Genomic DNA, 25,223 nt, shown 5'->3' on the forward strand with positions numbered 1-25,223 from the left:
TGGTTAAATGAAGGGAACTGGACTGAATTCTGGGTCCGTGTTACTGCAGATTTGGAATGGGTTTGGGCAACACGAAATAGTCGTGAAACCATATTCTTAACTAAGGGTATAGTTTAGAAGCTGTTCTGGTACTGTGAATTTCCACTTCAAAAGCAATTGACTTTTTGGAAAAGCAGCTTCTGCAATTGCAGAAGGCCCAAATAAATGTGACATTATGTCTGTTACCTGCGTAAGCAACACTTATTCATACTCTTGTGGTCTCTCCGTCAGGATTTTGCTCTTCATGGTAATGTGTGCTTCCTGGGATTTTCATTTAAAAAAAAAAAAAAAAGGCGCCTTTGAGAAAAACCCATCCTTCCATAACCAGCTCATCTTTCACCGGGGCTGGAGCAGTGTAAACATGACCACATGAGGCTCCATGTTTATGTTTTCTCAATGACTTCCAGATCAAATTTGCTGTGTTTACAAGATGGAGACACTTTTTCTAACCACTAGTACTGCAAATTCAGATGGGGGGGGGTAGGTGGGGGTGATGGCCCAGCTGGGATCTCTCTGCTTCCAGTTATCCTTGTCTCTGACAATGTCTCCATGGATGCCCCAGCAGGATGAATGCCTAGCTCAGCAGCCAGCCCCCTGTAGACACTGGCTTTTCATACTCAAATCGAACCAACATGCTCGATTACTGTTATTATTTTCAACTTTAAGCCTCAGGCCCAGAGGTAGGATCCTGACTACAGAGGTAATCTTTCCCGACCCATGCTTGACAATTGCTTTACATTTTCCCCATGTCTCTCTCAATCCTTGCCTCATCCAAAGCCCACGAATTTCATTTTGAAGCTTCATAACGGTGTTAACCTAACTCCCAGAAGCCCCTGGGTGACCATGAGGTTTGCAGGTCATCTGTTGAGGTATCCATCGGTGTTCTGCAAAACTTCAAACGTGAAGCCTTTGAATCTTTTACCTTGAAATATATATATCCCTTTAAAACAAGCATTTCGCTGAAATCCCCTATGTTAGATGTTGAATGCTTATAAGAGATGGCGCTTTGACCATGGAGATGGCACCCCGACTAGCTGTCATAGTGTCCTTGCAGGGTTTTCATCAGCGGGCAGCGGGATGCACTCTCTGCCACCCCTCGGGGGTGGGGGGCACAGCACAGACAGGAAAGAGTGGACTTGCCATCAAGAGCCTTATTCACAGTCAGGAGCTGATCCATCAGCAGCACTGTCTGGCGGTGTCACCTTGGCCCAGTCTGACTCTCTGAAGCCCAATTTCCTGTTCTGCCCTTTGCCTCCCAGGGATAAGCTGCAGCACCATGGGACATGCCGGGCACAAAAAGATATTGTACCTCATAAAACACCATGGAAGGAAGAAGTTTTGTGACCGTCAGGCTCAAGGTTCTCAGGGAGGTAGTGAAAGAGGATCAGGGATGTTGGCTGTTGCTATGCAACTGGAGTATTTGTGAAAACAAAATAAAATTTTTTTAATCATTACCATCCCTGAAACTCAGACATGAGGTGTCTGGTGTCTCTCCAGCATTCGCCCTTACCTTTTCTTGGGCTCTGCCATTAGGTGGCAATTGACCTCTCTCTCTCTCTCCGGTTCCGGTTGTCCCTGTCAACTGGACGATTGGGCTCGGTGGTGGCTGGGGAGCCTTCCAGCCCCAGAGGGCTGCAGTGTTGCTCTGTGGTTCTCAGGCTGGTGTGTAGGAAGATGTGATAGGATGAGAGGCGAGAAAGGGAGACTCTCTAGTTATGCCTCTGTTGCAGGGTTTTTCGGAAATAAATAAGCAAATGACAATTTTATTACCAGGACGCGCAGATCTAAACCAATTTTAGTGACTGTTCTTACCAGAGGTTTTGATTTCACCCAACATATGTATTCTTTGACCGCCCCTCCCCCTCGCACACAGGCCACACGCGCGCGCGCGCGCACGCACACACTTACATGCATCATGCATGCATTCTTATTTCTGCTTGCCCACCTTTGGTCCTTCTTTCCTCTTGTCCTCCCTCCCTCCTCCTCTCCTCCCCCTCCCTCCTTCCTTCCTCCCACACGCCCCTCCCCGCCGCCCCCCCCCCCCCCGTTCCTCCCTCCTTCCTTCCTTCTTTCTTTCTTTTCTTTCTTTCTTGATTGCAAGTGTCTTATTGTATGCCATTTAAAGATTTTTTTTTGAAATTGAGTAACAATATTATATTTTTAAAAGCAAAATAAAAGGCTTATAAGGGAAGTAGACTGTGTTCTTTTGTATTTTCATTACTGTAATCTTGGTCCTGCAACTCACAGGGCAGGGAGTTCTGCTGGCTTTTAATCAAATAATGTCTTGACCTGGATCTGGAGACATTTTCATAGTTCTAGCTCTGATGTTGATTGCTGTGTGACCTTGGGACAGTCACTTCGCCTTTCTGGACCACAGCTGCCTCATTTGGAAAATGAAGGGGTTGAACCATAGAGTCTCTAAGGTAACTTCCAGACTTAAAGCTCTCCATATAGGTGTCTCTCACTTTGTGAAACCCAATATCTGAAACAATAAATAAAATCTACCCTCCCCAAATATCTTTTTACTTATGAGAAAGGCCAATAAAGGTAAAGCTGCTTGTATTATACAAATGAATTTTGAAAAATAACTGCTTCATTTTAGAAATAGTTTGATTTACATGTAGCACTTCAAATTCTCTTGTACCTATAATTGGTAAAATTTTGTCTAGTTGGACATCTCAGGGATGGTTCTTTATCCCTAGCAGCTGACCCTGCCACATCCATCAGACAAATTCAGCAGAAACATCCCTGTAATGTTCAGCTGCAATCTCTAATGGGTGTGATCAAATCAGTCTTAATGTTCGCTTTGGCGAACAATCACTTGGAAAGCATGTGTTGCTTTCTCATTATCATTTTATTTCTGCCATTAGCCACACTTAAGAATATAAATCACTGCTAATATCTTTTCACAATGAAGGTTAACCCTCTCACCTCAGAGCTGATCATCAGTGCAAGTGAGGAGGTGGACCGTCATGGAGGGAGGAGGGGACACAGAGCCAAGGGAGCATGTGTGGTGTGACCTTGGGTAAGTCACTTCCCTCCCTGGGCCTCAGTTTCCTTATATGTAAATGTGGGGTGCGTCTAGGCCTGGCGCTGACGTACGAGGCTGCTGTACAATAATCTCAGCAGTCACTGGGCTGTCGTGTGTGAGAAAGTTCTCCCTCCCAGCGTTTCTGATGACTGCCCCTCCCTCAGTTTATACCAGCAGATAGTGGACTTACCCACCGTGTCAGGGAAACGTGGGTCCTCAAACCCAGGAAAACCACCGTAAGGCAGAGAGGTGGGGAGTCGGCAAAGCTTCCTCCCGACAACCTCAGCTCAGGAGCTTCCTGGGTGAATCACCTGGAGACCTGGTTTTCCTATTTGGTCCCGCAAGAATAAGGACACGTCTGTGGGTGGGTGGGTCTTGGGGTCCTGGTGGTCCTGGGCAGCTGGCCTGGCAAGAAGGCTCAACCTCCCTTTAATGGTCTAGGGAGGGGCTTCTAAGCTTTCAGAGACGCAGAGGTCCTTTTACAAAATGAAATTTAATGTGGAACAAAGAAAGCAGGACCTAGTGGGCATACATTTATTTTGTAGGTTCACATTTATGACATTTATCGTAAACTCCACAAGAGTGACAAACACACAATTTTGAGATCAGAGAAGACGGGTAACAGTGGCTGTCCTCCCAGCCTCTGCATCTGCTCAATGGCTGTGATTTATTTTGTTACGTCGTTTCCTGGTTGCAAATAGGAACTTTTTTCTGAGGGTGGCTCTGCCGTCGGGGGACACTCCTCAAGTATACAGAAAGAGCAAACGTTTGTTTTGTTCTGAGGTCAACCCTAAAATGAATTCCCTTTCTTTGAGCGGTCAGCGATGTGGCGAAGTAGTATCATTCCTGCAATAGCATGCATAGGATTTCTTGTTTTGCTTTAAGAATATTCCCAATGATATCATAAAAATATAGATTTAACTTAACTTGTAGAATTTCTGAGTCACTGTGTGGAATGCCTTTGGGCAGTGGACACGGAGAATTCTGGAGGCCTCAGGCAGCCTTCCTGTGGGACGTGGTGAAATCTATACTCTGCCAGACAGAGGCTGGGCAAGGGGCCCACAGTGAACCACAAGCTGCTCATGTGTAAAGCCTGGTTTTAAAGCTCGGCTCTCAAATCTCCCTGGATCTCTCCATTACCTCCCTCCTGGGGTTTCCTAGTCCCTTGGCAGAGTCTTTTTTTTTATTGCTCTAGACCCCTTCAGCAGGCTCCAGATTACCTGGAAAGATGTGTGAGGGGACATGCAGCCCTCCCCTGGGACCACCATGGAGGGAGGCTTTGTGGTGGTCTTCAGAAGCCTCCAAGGAGAAGGCGAATCCTAGATAGGGCTGGAAGGTCCCTGGAGCTGCCTTCCCCAAGCCCCCATCCTGCCCCTAGCCGGTCTCTTTCCAGGGCCAACCCGAGAGCTTTTGGACTTTATTTTTAGTAATAAAGCCAATATTTCCATAATACTCCAGGGTGCCAAGTTGTATATTAGGCGCTGTAGGGACACAGGGCTGACTCGGCCGGGAACAGGCCCCCAGCAGCTAACAGTCAACAGAAACGTCAGCTCCTCGGCCGGTTCATCTGCAAGAGAAGCTGGGTTCATGGTGCTCCTCAAATATTATTTTCAACATTGACTTGGCTTGTCTCAAAGATCTTTTGATACATTTTAATTCATTTTTTAAGTTCCAGTAAGATCTATTTAAATGTTCACATTCTTCTGCCCCGGCCCCCCTTCCACCTCTGAGAAGTGGGAGAAAGCACCCTTCAGGTCGTCGGCTCATGATTGATGGCCCGGCTCTTGCTTTGTATCCCTTGGCCTGTAGGTTTAGATCCCAGATTGTTTCAAAATGGCCAGAAGCAGTCAACATGTGGTATCTCCAGAATCTTAGAGACACTAGGTCCCATGCTGGTAATATCATACAACCGAAGGAATTATTTAAGAAAAAATAGAATTTTGTGCTATTTGTTGGTCAAGCCTGAAGACTTTGCTTCTCGGGCAGTGAGGGATAGAATCCCAGGAAAGCCAATTTGCGAAGGAAAAGAAGAACATCTTGTTTAAGCCCATGTACTATTTCTCCCTTCCCAGGGGTCTCCCTCGGCGGAGGGGGGCTGGAAGCCTTGTACCTATATCCACCTCATGGCCCCACTGACCATCAAACTGTCTCTTCGATGAGGGGGTGGGACTTAGCAAGTGATTCTCTGTCTCTGAGCCCATAGACTTGTAGGCATAGTTACAGGTGTTACTGATGTGGAAGATGAGAGGAGGTCTGTGAATAATTTTCAATATTTCAATGAGCTTAATGGGAATTCTGCATTTGCTCGGATATGGGTTTTAGTCTCATCGAGACACCCTCCCCGCCCCGGTTCTTTTTGCTTTTGGCTGTGTGGTTATACCAGGGACTACCTCCTGCAAACCGGGAGCTCTGCTGGCCAAATGGAAATGTGATGAATCACCTGAGCTTGACAGCAGACAGATCTGGGGTCAAGCCCATGTTCATCCACTTCCTCACAGAATGACTTTGACTTTGATGGAGCTACCCAATGACTCTGAACCTCTATCTTCTTGTCTGTAAAATAAAGACAGTAATAATAGCCGCTTCACAGAGTTGTTGGGGTTGGTCCCTGGCAAGCCCTCAATTAAAGTTAGCTGTTAGCATTAGTAGCTTTGATTAATGAAAAATGGGAAACTGAATTATTTAATAAAAGTAGCACGTTGGTGCACCTGGCTGGCTCAGTCAGTAGAGCACACGACTCTTGATCTCTGGGTCGCGAGTTCAAGCCCCACGTTGGAGGTAGAGATTACTTAAAAATAAAATCTTAAAAAAAAGTAGCACATTGATAGGCGAAAATCTTACAAAACTTATAGCTCAGAAGGGTTGATTCTTTACACCAGGCGATAGCAAGTGTTTTGATTTTCTGTGCGACAGTGGAGGGGACCTGTGTGTATGATTAAAATTTAATTAAGACACTTTCATTTCATTCCCTTGGGCTGACTATGCATGTCTTCTGGTGTCATAAAACAAACTCAGGACTGTAGTGCAGGCCGCATGCCCTGTGGTGACCTCTTTCTAAGCCACCTCTGTGTCCTCTAGATGGAAAGCTGTTGATTGAAAAGGGCAGAACAATCCCCTCCGTCCTGATGGCTGCAGATCACATTCAATCAGGACAGCATCCTATTGATTCAAAAGACACATACACACACACACACACACACACACACACACACACACACACACTCTCATACACACTTCCCACCCGGTGACACCGGTGACCTGGGGAGAATGTGGGAGATGGGAGGCCAGGGTACCTGGGAAGAAGGTTTCAATCACACCACCACCCGGTGGTGGGTGGAAGTAACGAGGGCAAATGAAGCCTGTTCTAGGATTTTGCTTAATTCTCAATAATCTCACTGCTACTCTTTGTTCTTGGAGGTCTTTCTAGGCAATACGTGGAGACTCATGGTTTTTCTTCTTTAAAAAAAAAAATACCGTGAGCCTAAAACTGCTCAAAAAATAAAGACTGTAAAAAAAAATTATGTGTGTGCGTGTGTGTGTGTGTGTGTGTGTGTGTGTGTGTGCATTGAAAGCAGCGCCAGGAAAAATAAAATTTGGTTCCCGACTTTTCTTCGCGTTGATATGTTACATGACTTGAAGGCTAGAGCTTCCGATTTCCTATTTATCGAGTCTGTGTGGAAATTTCCTGAGGAATGCCAGGCCTCCTCCCCTCCGTCCTGACCCACGGGCTCTCCAGGCTCCTTTTGCAGTAGATGCTGTCTAGAAGCTCTCTCTTAGACTTTCTTTTTCGCGGCACACGGACGTTGCCATGAAAAACAAGATCTTTTTTCCTACAGTTGAAGGCTTCAGCTTTACGACAAATGGGATAAATTCATTTTCTCCTCTAGAAGACACCGAAATGTAGTCGTTCATTGAAAGGGGCGGGGGAAATGCCCTGTTGAAATCCATTTAGTTTTAGTCCTGACTAAAATGAAAGAAATGGAGATTAACAATTCAAAAATGGAGCTGGTTAATTAAAATGAACTCCAATTATACAACTTGCCATGCAGCTCACAGGGAATCATTTCTTTTCTGCCTGATTATGATGATGAAGATGTATTTTTTCGTGGGATAAAATGAAGTCCTTCTTATCAGAGAGAAGAACTGTTTCCCAAGGCTGGCTGTAGAAGTGTTTGTTTTTCTAGAAATAATAATAACAGAGCTTCTCAAGTGACACATTAAAGAAAGTTGCTCAACAGACCTAACTATGTATTAGTGTGTGAATATGGGGGAAATTTTCTCACATAGGAATCTAAACTTAATAAGCCAAATGCATTTAGATTTCTATGCTGGAAACTTTCGGAGTTGTAAATACCTGAACAGGTACACAATTTCTAAGTAATTCTGATTTACTGAAGACATACTCAAAAAGCTGTGTCTGTGTCACCATACTCAAAAAGCTCTGCGTCTGTGTCACATGATTTATTGAATATGGCGCTTAGCATGCTCTCAAATTCCCCTCTTCCCAAAGGAGATGAATTTATCCTTACGTGGCTAGTGCTACACAGTCAGGTAGATATGACACTGTTACTAAGCAAGACATCACCGTTTAAGAAGACCTCCCAGAGAAATGAAGTGATCGTAAAGGAAGTAGAGGGGCTGGGGCAAATAGAGCTATAGGTTTTCATCTCTGGAATGATTCCAGCTCTGCAATAGGAGAGAGCAAGACTCTGTCCTAAGAGCAAACTCCGCTGGCTCCCGTGATTACAAGGGACACTCTCCAACAGGGAAGCCATTTGCCCCTGGTGCAAACCATTTTGCCCACCACCGGCCTTTGGACAACCTGCTAGTAAGGGAAAGAAAGGTTCTTTTATGTTTAAATGTCGCTGCCTCTGAAACTGCCCTTCAGAAACCCTATCTTTCCCCTTCTTTCTTTTCTTGGAAACACTAAAAGTCCTTTGTAAACATCCTCCCGGAAAAGTCTCTGTAGATCTGTCTGATAAACTTCGAATGGGGGAGAGTTTAAACTCCTGTCTGAGAACAGATTAGATGGAGAGCTTAAGAGATTATTCCCTTCAGAGAAGTAGCCGAAATCACCAAGCATGAAAAGGTGTCAAGGAGAAATAGAAATGATGTAGTCCTGGTCTTTCTACACAGGGCTTTTTTCTGTCCCCAGAACCCAAAGTTCTTACGAGCCTTGATGCTGATCAGGAGGAAGGAAGGTCCAGGATCTTGATTCTAAATGCACAAAATTGGGAAAGCCAAGGTGATGAAAAGCTAAGAGATGGGCTCAAAGTTAGAGCTAACTGACATAAAAACCACTCCAACCAAGCAGAAATAGTCCATTGAGGGGCACCTGTTTGGTTCAGTCAATAGAGTGTACGACTCTTGATCTCGGGGTTGTGAGTTCAAGCCCCACATTGGGTGTAGAGATTACTTAAAAATAAAATCATAAAAAAAAAAAGAAGTAGCCCATTGGGTCAGAAATGCAAATTGTTTTTTTTTTTTAAGAATTTGTTGGTAACTCAGGTGTTTTTTTTTTGTTTTTGTTTTTGTTTTTAACAAATCTGCCTGTCTCTCCTTCCTCCCGCCCTTCTTCCATTGTGGGCCAAAGAAAATGTATTTGTCTCTTGAAAATATTGATTTGATTTCTTCCTAAATGTAAGATTCCTAAGGAACCACATTGAAAGAAGATATGGATCCTGGCTGGGTTCAAGGACAGCTCTTTCACTCCCTCTTTTCCTACTCCGGTTCCTTCCCCTGGGACTGTGGCTAGTTGCTTTGTAAGCAGTCAACAGTGGGAGTTTCCAGTCCCAGGAGACATTGTCAGAGACTAGGTGGTGGTTACTTCAAAGTAGGGGAGATTCCTGCATTGGATGGAAGGGGCACCAGAAAACCTCCAAGGCCTTTTTCAGTTCGAAGGCCCCTCAGGCCTGTCCTAAAGGGCCCTTGTGGCTCAGAAGCAATTGGTATGAGTCAAGAAGTCAGACTCAGATCTTTACCCCTCTTCTCACCCAGAAGCTCAAACAGCAGGTGTGGGGACAGCAGTACGTGGGCAGTATGGTAGGCCAGGTGTTGAGTGATTGTGGAGAAGGCTGGTCTCGACAATATTAAAGCAAGGTAGACAAATTGAAACCCTGCTTTTCTTCGAGTGCTGTCTTTTCAGTGAGACCGTGATTCTAAGTTCCGAAACGACAATGTCTATTTTTTAAAAATTAAGCTTTCTTGAGGTATGCTTGCCATAAAACCAACTGCATGTATTTAAAGTGTAGAATTTGATGTTTTGACATATGCATGCACCCATGAAACCATCACCGGAATCAGATAGTGAATATATCCATCACCTGCAAAAGTTTCCCTGTCTCCCTTTGCAATTCTGCTCAGCCCTTGGTGCCCTATCTGCCTCTCTCCCCCATCTCTAGGCAGCTAGATGATTTGCCTTATGTCTCTGTAGATTAGTTTGCATCTTGTAGAATGGCATATAAATGGAGTCATAAAGGAATTACTCCTTTTTTTTTTTTTCTGGCTTCTTTCACTAACCATGATTATTTTGAGATGTACCCTTGTTGCTGTATATATCAATAACTTATTCCATTTTATTGCTGAGTAGGAATCTATTGGTTAGAAATACTGCAATTTGTTTATCCATTCACTTATTGATAGACCTTTCTACTGTTTCCAGCTTTTGGCTCTTACAAAGAAAGCTGCCTTGAACGCTCAGGTATAAGTCTTTGTATGGACATATGCTTTTATTTCTTTTGGGTAAATACCTGGGAGTGGAATGACTGGGTCATAGGTTAAGCATATGTTTAAGAAACTGTTTTCTAAAATGTTTTCACTGTTTTACATTCTCACCAGTGGAGTGTGAGAGTTCTGGTTGCTCCACATCCTTGCCAGCACTTGATATAGTTAGGTTTTTTTTGTTTTGTTTTAGACTAATTTTAGTGGATGTGTCATGGGGACATGGTATCCCCTTGTGATTTTAATTTTTGTTTCCCTAATGACAGATGATATATATCTTTTCATGGGTTGCTTGCCATCTATATTCTTCCTGGACAAATCATCTGTTTAAATCTTTTGCCCATGGGGCACCTGGGTGGCTCAGTCGTTAAGCGTCTGCCTTCAGCTCAGGTCATGATCCCAGGGTCTTGGGATCCTGCCCCGCGTCAGGCTCCCTGCTCAGCGGGAAGCCTGCTTCTCCCTCTCCCACTCCCCCTGCTTGTGTTCCCTCTCTCGCTGTGGCTTTCTCTGTCAAATAAATAAATAAATAAAAATCTTTAAAAAAAAAATAAAAATAAATCTTTTTCCCGTTGGTAATTGGTTTGTTTTTCCTATTGTTGAATTTTAAAAGTTTTTATTTATTTTTAAATTTTTAAAAAAGATTTTATTTATTTATTTGAGAGAGAGAGAGAGAGAGAGAGAGAGCACAAGCAGGGGGAGGGTCAGAGGGAGAAGCAGACTCCCCTGCTGAGCAGGGAGCCTGATGCAGGCCTCCATCCTGGGACTCCAGGATCATGACCTGAGCTGAAGGCAGATGCCCAACCGACTGAGCCATCCAGGCACCCAGAGTTTTAAAAGTTTTTAAATATAATTTGGATACAATCCTCTTATCAGCTATGTGATCTGCAAATCTTTTCTCCAAATTCTTTTTTCTTTTTTTCTCCAAAGTGTTTTTGTTTATTTATTTGTTTTTTATTCTCAAAACATTGTCTTTGAAAGAGCTCTTAATTTTGGTAAAATCTAATTCACTAAATATTTGTAAAGCACCTTACCTTTTGGTGTTGTATCTAAGAAATACTGGCCTAATCCCGGGTCACAAGGATTTTCTCCTATGTTTCTTGGAGAAATTTTGTAGTTTTAGGGGCACCTGGGTGGCTCAGTCAGTTAAGCATCTGCCTTTGGATCAGGTCATGATCTCAGGGTCCTGGAATCAAGCCCCATGTTGGGGTCCGCACTCAGTAGGGAGTCTGCTTCTCCCTCTCCCTCTGCCCCCCTCCCACACTTGTGCTCTCTCTCTCTCAAATAAATAAATAAAAACTCTTTAAAAAAAAGAAATTTTGTAGTTTTACATTTTATATTTTGGTTTAAGATCTATCATGGGTTATTTCTTGAATACGGTGTGAAGTATAGATTGATAGGTTGAAGTTCCTTTTTTTTTTTTTTTGCATTGTTTATCCAATTGTTCCCACAGTTTGTTTAAATAGATCACTTTTTCTTCCCTAAATTTTATTTCTGCCTCTCTGTCAAAAATCAATAGACTATATACATGTGGTGGTCCACTTGGGGATTCTCTGTACTGTTCTATTGATCCATTTGCCCATTGTTACACCAATATCATATTGGGAAGATTACTGTAGTTTTATATGGATCTTGAAATACGATCGTGTGTAAGTCTCCAATTTTGTTCTTTTTCAAAAGTGTTTTGGCTATTCTAGTTTCTTTGCATTTCTAAATTGGACAGAATTAGCCTCGTGTGGGACATACAGATGAGAGTGTAAGCTTTAAACCACACTCGCCATCAGCTCCTTATGAAAGAGGATTCAGAGATAGATACTCAGTCACTATTGCTTCATTTAGAAGTACAGTACACAAGTATCTTGAAGGATAGGTGTTTAAATAACTTGAAAGACAGGAAGCGAGGGAGGAGGGAAGATAAGCTTCATGGAAGAGATGAAATTTATTGGTAGAAACTTGATAAGTAGGGAGTAAATGGGAGATGAGTTAGCATCCAGAAAGAATAATATAAAGTATGTTCAGCAAGAATTCCAATTAGATTGTAAGAAAGTGTGCATAAAGAATACAGTGGGAGACAAAGCTGAAAAAGTGGGTCGTCTTCAGACTGTAGAGAGTCTTGAAATGGAGGTTGAAGAGTTTGTGCTTAATTTTCTGGGTGATGAGGAGCCATGATGTTTTTTTTTGTTTTGTTTTGTTTCAGAGAGAGAGCGTTTTTAAGAGGGAGGGGATTGTCATGGGAGTTGAACCAACAGCATTAACTGAACCACTTCAAGCTCACATCCTGTTACAGATCCAATCACATCTCACCTGCTGGCCACTGGAGGCAGGAGGAGGAGGAAGAAGAGGAAGGGAGGGCCAGGACTTGTGGGAGAGGCTGGTTGGCCACCGGGCTTTAATTTCAATGGAATGTTTTCATGGGCATTGCCTTTCCCTTCCTGGATGGGTGAATGAGTAGAGTTTCCTTGGGAGTGTTTTTCTTGGGCACTTTCATTGGGTTTCAACTAAAAACACAGGATATTGGTATGGATCTTCATGGTTTAGGTTGAATTGCAGGCCACCCCCAAGACTTCCTTGAGGTTACATTTTATCCAACCCTTCTCACTGTTCAAATGCCTACAGAACACAGATTTATAGAATGCCGAAGCTGGAAAGGGCCCCCGGGACCATCTGAACCATACTTCTCCTCTTACTCCCACGGTTCTGTGAAAAAGTGAGAGTGGGAGAGTAACTCGATTCCAGTAGCACGAATCTGATGGTACCATTTACTCTGTAGAACCCTTCAATGGCAGCCCAAGGTCTTTAGCTGGTGTGACCATGCATCCTGGTCTGTGCAGAATAGTCCTAATTCTTCCTTGTTCCTCTGGTGCGGGTATTCATAGTGACCCCGTTCACTCTCCAAAGTGAACCAATCTGGATGAGAAACTGTACAGTCCCCCTAAGTGATACTTTCCAAAGTATGGGCCATTGTGTGGAGTCAGGCATGGGGGTGGGGGGTGGGCTCTTAGAGTTAGTGTAGAGGGTTTGAGTCCGTCATGCTTCTAGAGTTTCTCAATCAGCGAGCAACGGTAAGACTACTTCATTTTAATTGTCTAAGATGAATGTTGAAGTCAAGTATAGGAATCCCTGGAAAATATGGGGACATAATGACCTAAGGGATCCGGCCCTCTTTATCTGGCCCTTTGCCTCCCTGCTCATCTCCTAATTGCCTGTGGTCTCGCCCTAGGGATAATTCTTGGTGACAAGACTCTGCCACACTGTTCAGGACTCAGTGCTTTTGAACATGTTTCTGTCTGCTGGAAGACACGTGCCGCCCCCACCCGTCTTGTCGGACTCATGAGTGTCCCCCTTCCCACACAAGGCAGAGCTGAACTCTCTCTTCTGAGCCTCCCTGTGCCCTGTTCTCTTCTGTCCTGGCACCCGCCCCCCCCCCCTTAACACTCTGTAGGGGCTGTATTTGTTGACATGCACGTCTGCCTCCCCGTCCGTGAGCAGCTCAAAGAGGGCTGTCCCTCAGCTTTGAGCATGGTGCCTGGCCCAAGAAAGGGATGCAGGAAATGTCTGCCAAGTGCATTCATTCAATCAGTATTTATTGAGCATTAACTTTGTTCCAAACACAATACTGCAGGGGACCCAGAAGGGCATGCAACAGTATCCCTGTGACTGGGCATTAGAGCCCAATCCCTGAGCCGATGTGGTACGAGTGTGTGGACCGATCTGCATCATGCATGTGTGCACGCGCATGTCTGTGCTGGCTGGAACTTTGGGTTCCTCTCAGGAAGCCAGAACCCTTCAGAACAAATCAGTCTTTTTCCGTGCAGCTTCTTTGTGGATTAAGAAGCATAAATCTCTGATCTATTTAAAAACAGGGAAAGGGAAGTGTGTGGAGGCTAAAATAACTTTCTCAAGGTCACTGAATTGTGTGGTTGGTCCCCTGGGAGAGAAGCCTTGTGCCTTGGACCCCGCTTCACCCAAGGGGAGGGGTGACTGGGATCCCACCAAGCCCTGCCCACTCAGATGGGAGGTGGGGGAAGGTCCCCAGGGTTGCGTGTAGGGGACAGGCCGGCTGTGTGGGTGCCTGTCACCAGGCAGGGGCCCCTCCCAGGAGCTGGTCCAAAGCCTCAGAGGCTGAGCAGAAGCCCAGCAGAAGCCCAAGTGCTGTTTGTGGTGAGGAGGACTCTGTTCTCAGTGGTTTATTTGTCTAATTCCTGGAGTGAGAGGGAAGGTTTGCAGCTGGGGCTGAAGTAAATACCAGGTCCTGAGGAGCTCAACAAAGGATAATGCAAAGTGCTAAAGCAAAAGAAGAGGGAGATGCAGAGGGAGAGAGGGAAGGGGAGGGGGAAGGTTGAGGGGAGAAGGAGGATGGGGGAGGGGAGGGAGAGAGATTGAAATCTGGAGACCCTCAGGCTGAGCCCTGATTCAGCTGTGGAGAGGGAGGAAAGGTTCAGTTTGCCCTCAGAATTCTGTAAATCTGTCTCCTTCTCTCTCTCTCCCCACACCCACCACCCCACTTTGTCACCCCAATTCATTTCTGCCTTGAAAGAACCCTCCCCACCCCAGCTCAGAGAGTTCTTTCTCCTGGCATTCGGAAGTTTGACAACTTTGGGCTGCCCCTGGGTTCCTAATTTGGGCCTCCCCCTCCCTGCTTCCACCACCTCCTGAGTTCCATATTTGAACTCTCTTCAGGACAGAGAAGAGTGAGGCTGGGGGGGGGGCTCCCAAAGGCCCAAAGGGAAAGGTGACAGCTCCCGCGGGAGGTGTCAGTCTCCAGGTCAGGCTGGGGACGGTGGGGGGGGGGGGGCCTGCACCCTGGCAGAAACCCAGGCCTGCCTGCTCTGTCCATGGCCTGGGAGCTTGCCCGATCTCCCTTGAGGTAAGGACTCCGGCTCTGAGCCTCTATTAAATTCCACAACAGGCTCTTCCAGTTCCCAGCAAATAAAGAACCACAGGGAGGGGAAAGAAAGTGACTTAGAGGTGGTGGAGAAATGCCAGGTGCTGGCATTTCTGAACCCTGAGACCTGGATTCCTCAGCAACCCTCAGGCTTTGCCAGGGGCCTCCTTCCGGCAAGCCCCGGCCGTCTCCCACCCCCCCCACACTGCGTCTCTCTCCGCTGCTTGAATCCTCAGCTGGACGCCCAGTGCCTCCTTGTCACTTGTCGGGCATGCCACGCATGGGGTCGCTTGCCTCCCCTGTGGGCCCATCAACACACCCAAGTATAGCTGGGTGTGAGGAGGCCAAAGGGATTGAAACAGCTTTCACTGGAGGGAAAAAGGAAGGGTATTCCTGTTCACTGAGGGGTTGTGACGTGAGGGGGATGCCGTCCTGAGCTTCCGTCTGGAAGGCCGTCCGCAGTGCGGTGGGACATCCCGTGCAGCAACTCCCCTCACCCTTCTGGGAAATCCGGCAAAAATCCAGAAAGTGGGTGCTGCTGCAGGAGGGCCCGGCAGGGTGGCCAGAGCCCTCCCCAGAGCCTCCTGGGACCAGCCTGACAGCATGGGAAGGCCCAGTGTCCCGGACACCCTCCTTGCCTTCCCTTCCTCCTTTCCCACTTAGCTCACTCAAGTCAGGAAGGCATAGATTTGGTGCCCGTTCTAGTGCTCAGCACAGAGTAGGTGCTAAACATATTTATTGGACGAATGAGTGATGAAAACATGAACGAAATAGAGAGTGGAGTAGTGAGGGACAGAGGAGGTGGAAATTGGGAGTGGGCAGAGCCCGGGGACAAGGGTGGAGAGCTGAGAGATTGAAAGGGAGTGCTGTGTTCTGGGGCAGATAATGTGCACTTGCAGTTCATGAGTCACACCCAGCCAACGGTGAGGCCGGCCTAAGTAATTCCACAGTTCACGCTGTCTGCACATACTGACCCCCCGTCGGCAGTAGGCCTATTGGGACGGTAATTCAGGGGATTCCCAAAGCTGGAGGACGCCTGGGACCATGGGATCCAACGCTCCTAAGTAACAGACAAAGAAACGAGCTGAAGGCAGGCAAGTGACATTGCCAAGGTCATTCTGAGTTGGGGCAGGGCCCATACCATCTCCAGGTCACATTCTTCTGGTTCCACCTGTCCCCCTCCAGGGGTTTTGAAGAGGCAGCTTTTCCTGGACAACACTGATTGATGGTTGTGACTCATGAGCACAGGGAACCAGTCAGACCTGGCCTTTCTCTGCCCTCCCTTTTGAAATCACCTCCAGACCTGGAGCCTCTTGTAACCTCTTCTCTACTTCGCCCCTGCTCTCACCAACCAAGCTGCCTGTGATCCCCAGCCTTTAAGAAAAGAAGCACACATTTTGCTTGAATCATCTCAGGGGGCCCCTTATTAGAAATTCTTTGTTTATACCTAAATTGCCCAGATATTGGGGGTGACTCACTCACCTGTTTCTCCACAGAGACAGCACATAGTAGGTGCTCAGTTAGAGTTTGGTGTTGGGAGGAGGTAGGGAGGAATGGAGACCAGAACTCTGGGCAGCCTGGGGAGTCATGAACTTTATAAGCTTTGTTCGTGGGTCTTCTCACCCAAGCCCTGCCCCTGTGGTGTGGCCAGGAGAAGGGCTTTTATGTGCCTGTTAGACAAACAAAAAATGCTCGCTATTAGTCCTGCATTTATACTCAAATATACGCAAAGGACTGAAGTCGGCTCTCAAACCAAATTAAGACCAAACCAGATCAAGTAGGTAATGGGGACTGTCGCTGGAGTGGGCTTGTGAGCCCCTTGCCTTTGCACGTGAATTTCCAGAGATGCAATCACAAGCTTCCTTCAATAACAATTCATGACTCAGTTCACTTCCAGTCTAATTCCGGCGTTACTCTCTCACAGCCGTGAGTAGTCAGGAGCAGCTGTGGGATGGGCACTGGCAGAGGACACATCATGTGAATTTTGTTTTGATGGCTCTTTTGGAGTGGGGTCTGCAAAATCACATATTCCGTTACTTAAATATTTCAATCAAGGGGGAAAAGAAAAACACGAGGAATGGCTTTCAGCCATACTGCAAAGATGGCAGCTAACATGCTCTTACAAGGTCATAACCAAAGTCAAAGAGGAGTTTAGAGATTCCCAGCCTGGACTTGTCATAACCGATAGTGTTTCTTGTAATTGCAAGTGACGTCATAGGTGGCTCAAAATACAATTAAGTATACTTTAGCCTAGAAATTTACACACACACACACACACACACACACACACACCAATGATGCTTGATTATGTACATTTGCCATGTAACACTTTTGCTTAGAGTTGGCTTGTGGGACAAGAGCAAACAAGAAATCAAGCAACAAGCAGGCAACCCATGTCCAAATGTGGCAAGGCCACTGGGCTTGCCTTTAAAAGAAAAGAAAAAAAACTTTACAAAATAAAAACTCTCAAATAAGAAAAAATATAAAACTTCGGAGAGGGAAATTCCTATGAAAGGGGAATAATAAATGGAAACAAATCCTGAACACTTTCAATGTTTGGCTACTATCGTTCCATGGTGGTTAGGAATATTTTGGGAAATAAAATTACTTTCATAAGTTACTGGTGCAAGTGTGTTGAAGTGGACCAAACAGGGCCCTGGGTCATAACTGTATTCTGTAAGGGGCACAGGGGGAAAGAAGGCTAGCAGGAGGGGTGGGACTGGTTTTTGAGGGGTCTTGTAGGACTTCCGAAGGAGCCTGCACCTCATGGGCAAGGAGGGCTACAGGAGATTTTGCAGGGGAGAGGGGAGAACGTGGGAGTTGTGTTTAGCAGAACGTGTCAGTAGCCTCGTGGAGAGAAATGGGTGGAGGGAGAGGTAAAAAGCCCAGTTGGGAGGATATAGCAATAACTGATGTGGGAAATAGGGAAGACACCTGAGCTGGGGTAAAGGTGACAGGATGGTATGATGGGTGGTATTTAGACAGAATTATCCGAGCTCTTGGTGGACAATGATGGCAGGTAGGCGTGAGGGGAGGAGAGGAATAAAAGAGAGCTCTGAGCCTAGGGATCTGGGAGGACGATGGTCATTAGACCCTCAAGTGCTACTCCGGCCAGAATCGCAGCCACTGGCCACAGGTGTCTGTTGAGCCCCTGAAATGTGGCCAGTCTGAATTGCAATGTGCTGTCAATACAGCATATACACCTGTTTCAAAGAGTAAGTACCAAAAAAGAATGTCAAGGGGCGCCTGGGTGGTTCAGTCGTTAAGCGTCTGCCTTCGGCTCAGGTCATGATCTCAGGGTCCTGGGATCGAGCCCCGCATCGGGCTCCCTGCTCAGCGGGAAGCCTGCTTCTCCCTCTCCCACCCCCCTTGCTTGTGTTTCCTCTCTCGCTGTGTCTCTCTCTGTCAAATAAATAAATAAAATCTTAAAAAAAAAAAGAATGTCAAATATCCCATTAATAATGTTGCTTGTGGATTACATGTTGAAATATTATGGATATATTGTAGGGTTAAATAAAATATTGAAATTAATTCGACTTTTTTTTAACTTTTAAATAATGTGGCTACCAGAAAATTTTAAATTGCCTACGCGGCTGGCATGCGATCTCTCTCGGGCAGTGCTGCTCCCGTGGCTTCCCATTACACTTCGATTCACATACAAATTTCTCATCATGACTGTCAAGGCCATCTGACCTCTGCTGGCCTTGCTGGCCTCCGTGTGGGCCACACTCCCTTCGGTCAGCATGTTTCAGGCATGCTGGCCTTCCTGGTCTCCCAGCATGCCAGTGCTCTTCCCTGCCTCGAGGACTTGGCCTTGGCCATGCCCTTGCCTGTACATTCTCTCCTGAGATCTTAACCTGTTGGATCCTTCCACCATTCACACACCATCCCGCACAGATGTCATCTTGAGAGCGCTTCTTTGGACCACAGCGGTTTCTAAAACAGTTTTATCTCCTTCCTGCAATACCACTCTATCCTCTTGCCTTTTTATTTTCCTCAGAACACTTCATCCGTATGGAAATTACCTTGTTAACTGTTTTCCTATCTCTTCCTGATTACTATGTAAGCTTCTAGAAGGCAGGGACCCTGTCTTCTTCCCCTCTGTATCTCCAGTGCCTAGCACTGTGCCTGGCACATAACGGGTATACAATCAGTATTGATGAATGAATGAATGGAGAAATACAGAACATTGGAAAGCGGAAGGTTTGGGGAGTGTCTCGATTGTTATTTGCTGTGTTTTACACCATCCCCAGACTTAGTGGCTTGAGAAAGGACACTGGCCGGCCTGGACCCTGAGAACAGAAGGCACATCTTACTATCTGAATTAGCCTGACTTCATGCTCTTCCTCTGTCTTCATCAGCAGAACTTTAGTCTTCCTCTCCATTAATATGACCGTAGTTCTCCAGGAGTCTCCTGCCCAGGGAAATGGTTCGATTGTTCATTAAAGGAACTTCCTGTCCACTCTTCAACGGGAGATAGCGACAGACAGTCTGTGTCTTAAGATTCTCTGAATTGCTCAGCTGGAAATCCCTGCCTTGATGTTTCCAACAATCTTGGATTGTCACGTGGCGATTCTTGCCCAATTCTAATTATACCCCCGTATGGAAAGACTGCCTTAGACCAGGCTTCTAGTTATCAATACATTCTGACCTTACCTCCCCTCTTGGAGAGGCTGACAAAGCTTTGCTAGGTGTTCTCCCTATTGCGGTAAGCAATGAATTTAATTTTTGTCTTATCGACAGGTCATGTTCATTTTACTTGGGGCCAGCTTTATAGGCTTAACAGAACCACTGTCATCGTGTGGGGTGACAGGGCTCAGCCTGCCAATTCTTCGGCTCCACATGCTGTGGGCTGCGCTGCCCTCATCTTGGGCCTCCACCAGCCGAAACATTCAAGATGGCTCCCTGGAACTTCTGGTGTGTTGGTGGGGACGGCTGGAAGGCTGGCCTTGAGCTAGGATACTGGGATGGCGGGACCTCTCTCTCTCTCCAGGTAATCTTGAGGCTTCTCCCTTTCCGTGTGACTGCTCCACCAGATCTCTCTCTCCATCAGTGTAGCTGAATTCTCACAGCGGCAGCTCAGGGCTCCCTGGCGTGCAAGAGCGAGGCTGCCAGCCTTTCTTAAGGCTTAGGCCTGGAACAACAGCACCTCTGCCACCTTCTGCTCATTAAAACAGTCACAGGGCCAGACCAGAATCAAGGGAAGGAGAAAAAACTCCACTTCTCCACTGCGGATCTCCCAGAGAGCTGAATTCAGAGACTGAGATGCTTGTTAGCCATCATGATTGGGGAGAAGAGTGGAACCAGAGGCCAGGCAGGGCTGAGAAGGTGGGGAGCCTTCTCCTCAGTCCTCAGGCTGAAGCCCCGGGGCTGAGTCAATCCTGTTGCATGAGCAAAGGAGCCCAGAAATGTTTTCTGAGCAACCCCAGTATGCCAGGCAGGCCCTGGGATGATCTTAGCAGAGGGATGCAGAGAAAAGCATCCAATTGTCTCTGTGTGTCAGCCTAACAGTGAGAGACTCAACAAGGACACTCAGGACTCTGGAAGATAATAATTCAATGCTGAGCAGAACTGTAATGATTATTAGCAATCCTGGCATTCAGAAAAGAAAAATAGTTTCTCTAAGCTGTTGTCAAAGACTCATTTTCTTAAAATATAAACGTTTCAGTTATAAAAGTAGCATACCTACTTTACAGAATATTCAGAAAATGGAGAAAGGAAAAACCCCATCCATATTTCTCCTTTCCTAACCCAGCCACTCGGACAGTGCCAGCATGCTCCCTTCCCAGCCTTGTCCTGTGAGTGGGTGCTGTGGGTATGCTTGGGAACTGTTAAGGAAGGGTGGCTTTTTGGGGCTTACTCATAGGGTTACAGAGAGGACTTCTTGGTCCTTTACAAAGGACCCGCTGGGAGAAATGGCTTGGTCAGGGCTCTTCCTGGGTCTCCTGTCATTCATCAAACCAGGACGGCCAGAGTGAGTGGCAGGCAAGGGCAGTATACAGGGTCTCCCGGGAACTTTGAGGAAGGCAGGTCTTGGTGGATCCCTGGTGGGGTAAGCAGGTGCACCGAGGTCTGAGGCTGTGCCTGGAGGTGGGAAAAAGACAGAAGGAAGGAAGGAGGCAAGGAAGGAGGGAGAACATGCAAAAGACAAAGTTTGCCTCGGGGTGCAGGGTGGGGGTGGCATGGGGCCTCTTTGCGGCCCTGGGTGCCATGGTCAGCCATTCATATGCCTTGCCCAGGCTGGCCAGAGGTAACATCTTCTGTCTTCACTGACGGGGTCCACAGAATTGGGTTGGGCTTTTTGTTTTACTGGCCTTCAGGGCTTCAGGGGTCACCTCCTCAGTGAGGCCTTCCCTGATTACCCATTCTAAATTAGACCCTAACCCCACTTCAGTCCCCTTCAACCCTGTGTCCTATTTTAGTTTCCTCTTAGTATCTACCACAAGATGACATTCTCTCCTTCATATGTTTGTTTCTTTTCTTTTTTATTGTCCTCTGCACATGGGAATGGAATGTGTGCTGAGAGCCACGGCCTGACCTATCCTGTTCTCTGCAGAAGCTCTGGTGCCTGGAACAGAGTAGGCACTGCATTAATCCCTAGTGATTGACTCACTAGCCAGTCCCCACCGGGAGCTGCTCTGTTGGCCAGTGACCCACCCTGGTGCAGGATGCCCCTCCCTACGGGTACTGGGTCCCGAGCTGCTGGTGACCCGAACAAACATTAGTGTCTCCTCTAAAGAAATCCCTCAGGTAGGAAATGCTCACTTTGATCTACCACAAAACCGAATGCAAAACACTGGCAGTCACAGACAGGAGAGAAAAGCCCAAACATATTGTATCTAGAAAGTCAGCAACCGCTTCATGGCTAGGGGACATTCAGCTTACAGGGACCATAAATGCAAGAAGCATTTTTTTCCGAGGTGGCCTCATCTATAGCTGGTGCTCTAGAATCACATGTTACACCCTTTTGTGCTTTCCACCACTGCTTTCCCTGGGTCCCAGTGTGACTCATTCACCTATTACAGGATGGCTCTTTTTCAAAGCAGCCATGCACATAAGATCTTCAAAATCAGATGCTTTTCTTACTTCTTAAAGTTTGGGATTTACTTTGCCATTCCCTCTATAGAATTTTTGATTCTGAAAAATTCCTGGTAATTCATTTGTGCTGAGGATCATTAATCTTTGTGTTTTAAAAAAAGCTTGCCTTCGATTGCATTCATTCTCTGACACTTGGGAGACAAGAGGAAGGAAGGAACCTGCAGTTCTCGTGCCCTGAGAGATTTCAGTTATGCGTATTAAAGCAGCAAAGCAGGACTGAGAACAGATTTCCGGCTGCTCCAAATTGGTTCTGGTTACATATGTAGCAAAAGTGCACGGACCGTGGAGACTGAATTTAGGCTTCCCTTGGAAGTCAGCAGGAAAGTGTTACTCATGCAACCGCGGAGACAAGCTTTAGAGTGGGGCTCAGTCCCCTCAGACGCTGCAGAGAATGAGGGAAGGATAGCACTCCAGCCAGAAGACATGGGTTCCAGAGACCTACTATCGAGCTGCCTCCTGGGCCAAACCAACTACTCTCTTTGAAACTGATTACCCACATTTGCTACCGGGTTAACATTACCAGTCTTACTTACCTACATGAATTGCTTTTGGGATCAAATGAGGCGGTGTTTGTGAAAGCATTTTGTGAAACTTGGACGTATTATTCAAAGGTCGGTTGTTGTTTTTACTAATATCCAGCCTCTTACTCTACTGGTGTATAGCTTTCTGTATGGCAAGCACTGTGCTACATGCTGGGAGTACAGAAAAAGATGTTGTTTTTGCCTCCCAAACTTGCCCAGTCTGGGTTGGGGAGACAGAGGAGCAGACACTCTAATCCAGTAGCATCAGGGCTGTGTGCGAGGCAGGAGGGATGAGAAGGGGTCATAGCAGGGTACTGGAGGCAACAGGACGGCTTCCGGAAGCAAGTGGATTGAGCAAAGTCTTGCAGGACACGTAGGGTAGGAGGACGCTAGATGGAAAAATGGAGGAGACACACCCCAGCACAGGACAGCGGGTGTAAAGGGATAGAAGCCAGAGGGAGCTTGGAGGGCTTGAGGCGCAGAAGCAGCTTTGCATGTGGGGGGTGCACGGACAAGATGCAGCTTTCTTATAGACAGTGAGGCAGGTGAGTAGGCTGGGAGCAAATCACGCAAGTTTTTGAGTCACAGAGGCGATAGGAAGCCTTTGGAAGTTTTCTCCCAGAGATATGATTGCTGGGATAGATGATGGAGTATAGGTTGGAGGGGGGCATGGCTGAAGCCAAGGAGCTCAGGCTGGAGAGGGGAAAGCAAAAGCTCCCAAACTCCCGTACAAAGGCAATGACAATGGGGGTTGAGATTCCTACGATAGGGAAGACTGAGGGGAAGTTCCTGGTGACCCTTGACACTGGGGGAGGAGATGGGTGGGGCGGAGGAAGTCACCTGGAGCCTGGGGCAGCCAGAGATAGGCATCTTGTAGGTGCAGGGTTTGAGACCTACTGACTTCCATGGGGAGATGTCCGGTGGGCAGCAGGGTTCCGGTTTGGAGCTCAGGAAAGAATTCTAGATGGGAGATGGTCTTCCTACAGATGCCAGTCACTGTCCTGGGTGGCTGAGCAACAAAAGAAACAGGACATGGATGGAGTTTTCACGGGCAGTGACCTTCACGGGGTGGGTAGAAGGAAAGAATCCAGTGACGGATGTTGAGAAGTTGCCAGACAGGTTGGAGGAAGTTAGGAGGAAGAGGTGCCCCAGGGGCTAAGGAAGGAGAGAATTTCAAGGATGGAGTTTGTACCTGGTCAAAACCTCACGAATGTTGACAGAGGGAAGGACAGAAAAGTGACTTTCTGGTTTGTTCACTGAGTTACCCGGGCCAGAGTGTTCTGTGGAGAGGGAGACACAGAAGCCTGGTGGCAAAGGTGGCCACGAGAGGGCTGAGACAGGGGAGGCCATGAGGGAGATGTCAGGAGTTCCCGGTGAGAAGGGAGAGAAGTCGCAGGTGGAGAGAGCTACAGGCTTGAAGTTGGCTCGGTGGAGACTGTGGAGAAATAAATGTGCTTACAAGCTGGGGGAAAAAGTGAAAAAAGGTAAGGGAGGTTGAAAGTCAGGAATAAAAGCAGATGTTTTCGTGGACCACACCTTCCATGGAGGGGAAAGGGGTGGCATCAGAACCTGTCCCTGAGAAAGGAGGGAGAACCACCCAGGTGAAGGCGAGCTTGAGGGAAGATGTCAGGAGATGAGGAGGAACAGAGATTAAAGAGAGCCGGATGCCACCAAGGATAGATCTTTACCCGAGGAAGGAGGAGCCATGGTTTGGCAAGGGTCTGGGGAGGCAGAGATTGTGTCCTCACTCATAGCCCATGGCATGCTCCTTGGCCCAGGTGCAAGCCCTGACTTCCAGGACCCCACTCCCCAGCTCAGATGCGCACACTTATCCTCCGCACCCCACCCCACTTCCCGCCCACTGGCACCCTAGGTGGGGAAAATGAAGTCATTAATCCAGCAGGCTCAAAACAAAGGCAGAACCAGGCAACGAGGGGGTTCATACCCAGGCTGCAGGTAGAGGGGCATCCACTGAAAACAGAACAAGTTTCCAGGGAGTACAGTGGAGACGCTGAGGAGGGTCCCAGCAAAGGAGGAAAAACACGGAGCTGAGGCTTGGAGCCCCAGCTGGAGGCTGTGTGCTAAACGTAAAAGCTCGCTTTTTAGAAAGTAAGTTGAATTCAGCCCACCATCAGGTTAGACACTGATTGCTAGATTTCAAGACGATGGACGATTTGAAATGCAACTTCTCTTTTTAAACCAGTGAGTGTTTAAATATGACAATGGCCTTCCTTGGGTCTTTGTGACTATGTGAGGCAAGAACAGCATTTTAAGTTATCCTTTTTGAAAGGCTCCCGGCATTAAACTGTTTCAAAATGCCTCTTCTTTGGATGGGTACTCTCTGTTTTGAACTGACAATAGAATCTCAAAGACATCACCCAGAAGTAGTTTCAGAGTTCTCTAGAGGATCATATATTAATGCTGCCCCTCCAACCTCGGTCTCCCCATCTTGCCCTTACCTCTAACCCCAAAACAAGAAAACAAAGATAGCACGAGTGAGGCAGTGCACTGGGAGTTTCCATGGATCTGCCTCTTGCTTCAACAGTGTTTGGAAGGAACAGACTCACAGACACCCCTTCCACCAGCCTCCGACCACCCTCCAACCTTTGTTCCAGTTGCAACCTTCGGAGCCATCTTCTTGGCCACTCTCTGCCTCCGGCACGGCCAACACCCTTTTTTGAGCTCAGTTCTTTATTACGGATCAACCATGATCTCCCATGATCTAGCAGATTCGTGAGAATTATTCTGCTGAGGTGGAGGCTGCTCAACCGGCTGCTCAACATGCATCCACAGGGTCCTACACCTCCCTCTGTCTGGGCTTCTATTTCTACCACGACGATGTGGCTCTGGAGGGTGCACGCTGAGGAGAAGTGCGAGGGCACCAAGCTTCTCTTGAGGGTGCAAGACCAGCCCAGAAGCCATCCCACAATTG

Source organism: Eumetopias jubatus, unplaced genomic scaffold (genome assembly GCF_037043125.1).
Source record: "Eumetopias jubatus isolate StellerSeaLion01/CBP00866 unplaced genomic scaffold, mEumJub1_p1.0 scaffold_1, whole genome shotgun sequence".
Lineage (NCBI taxonomy): Eukaryota > Metazoa > Chordata > Mammalia > Carnivora > Otariidae > Eumetopias > Eumetopias jubatus.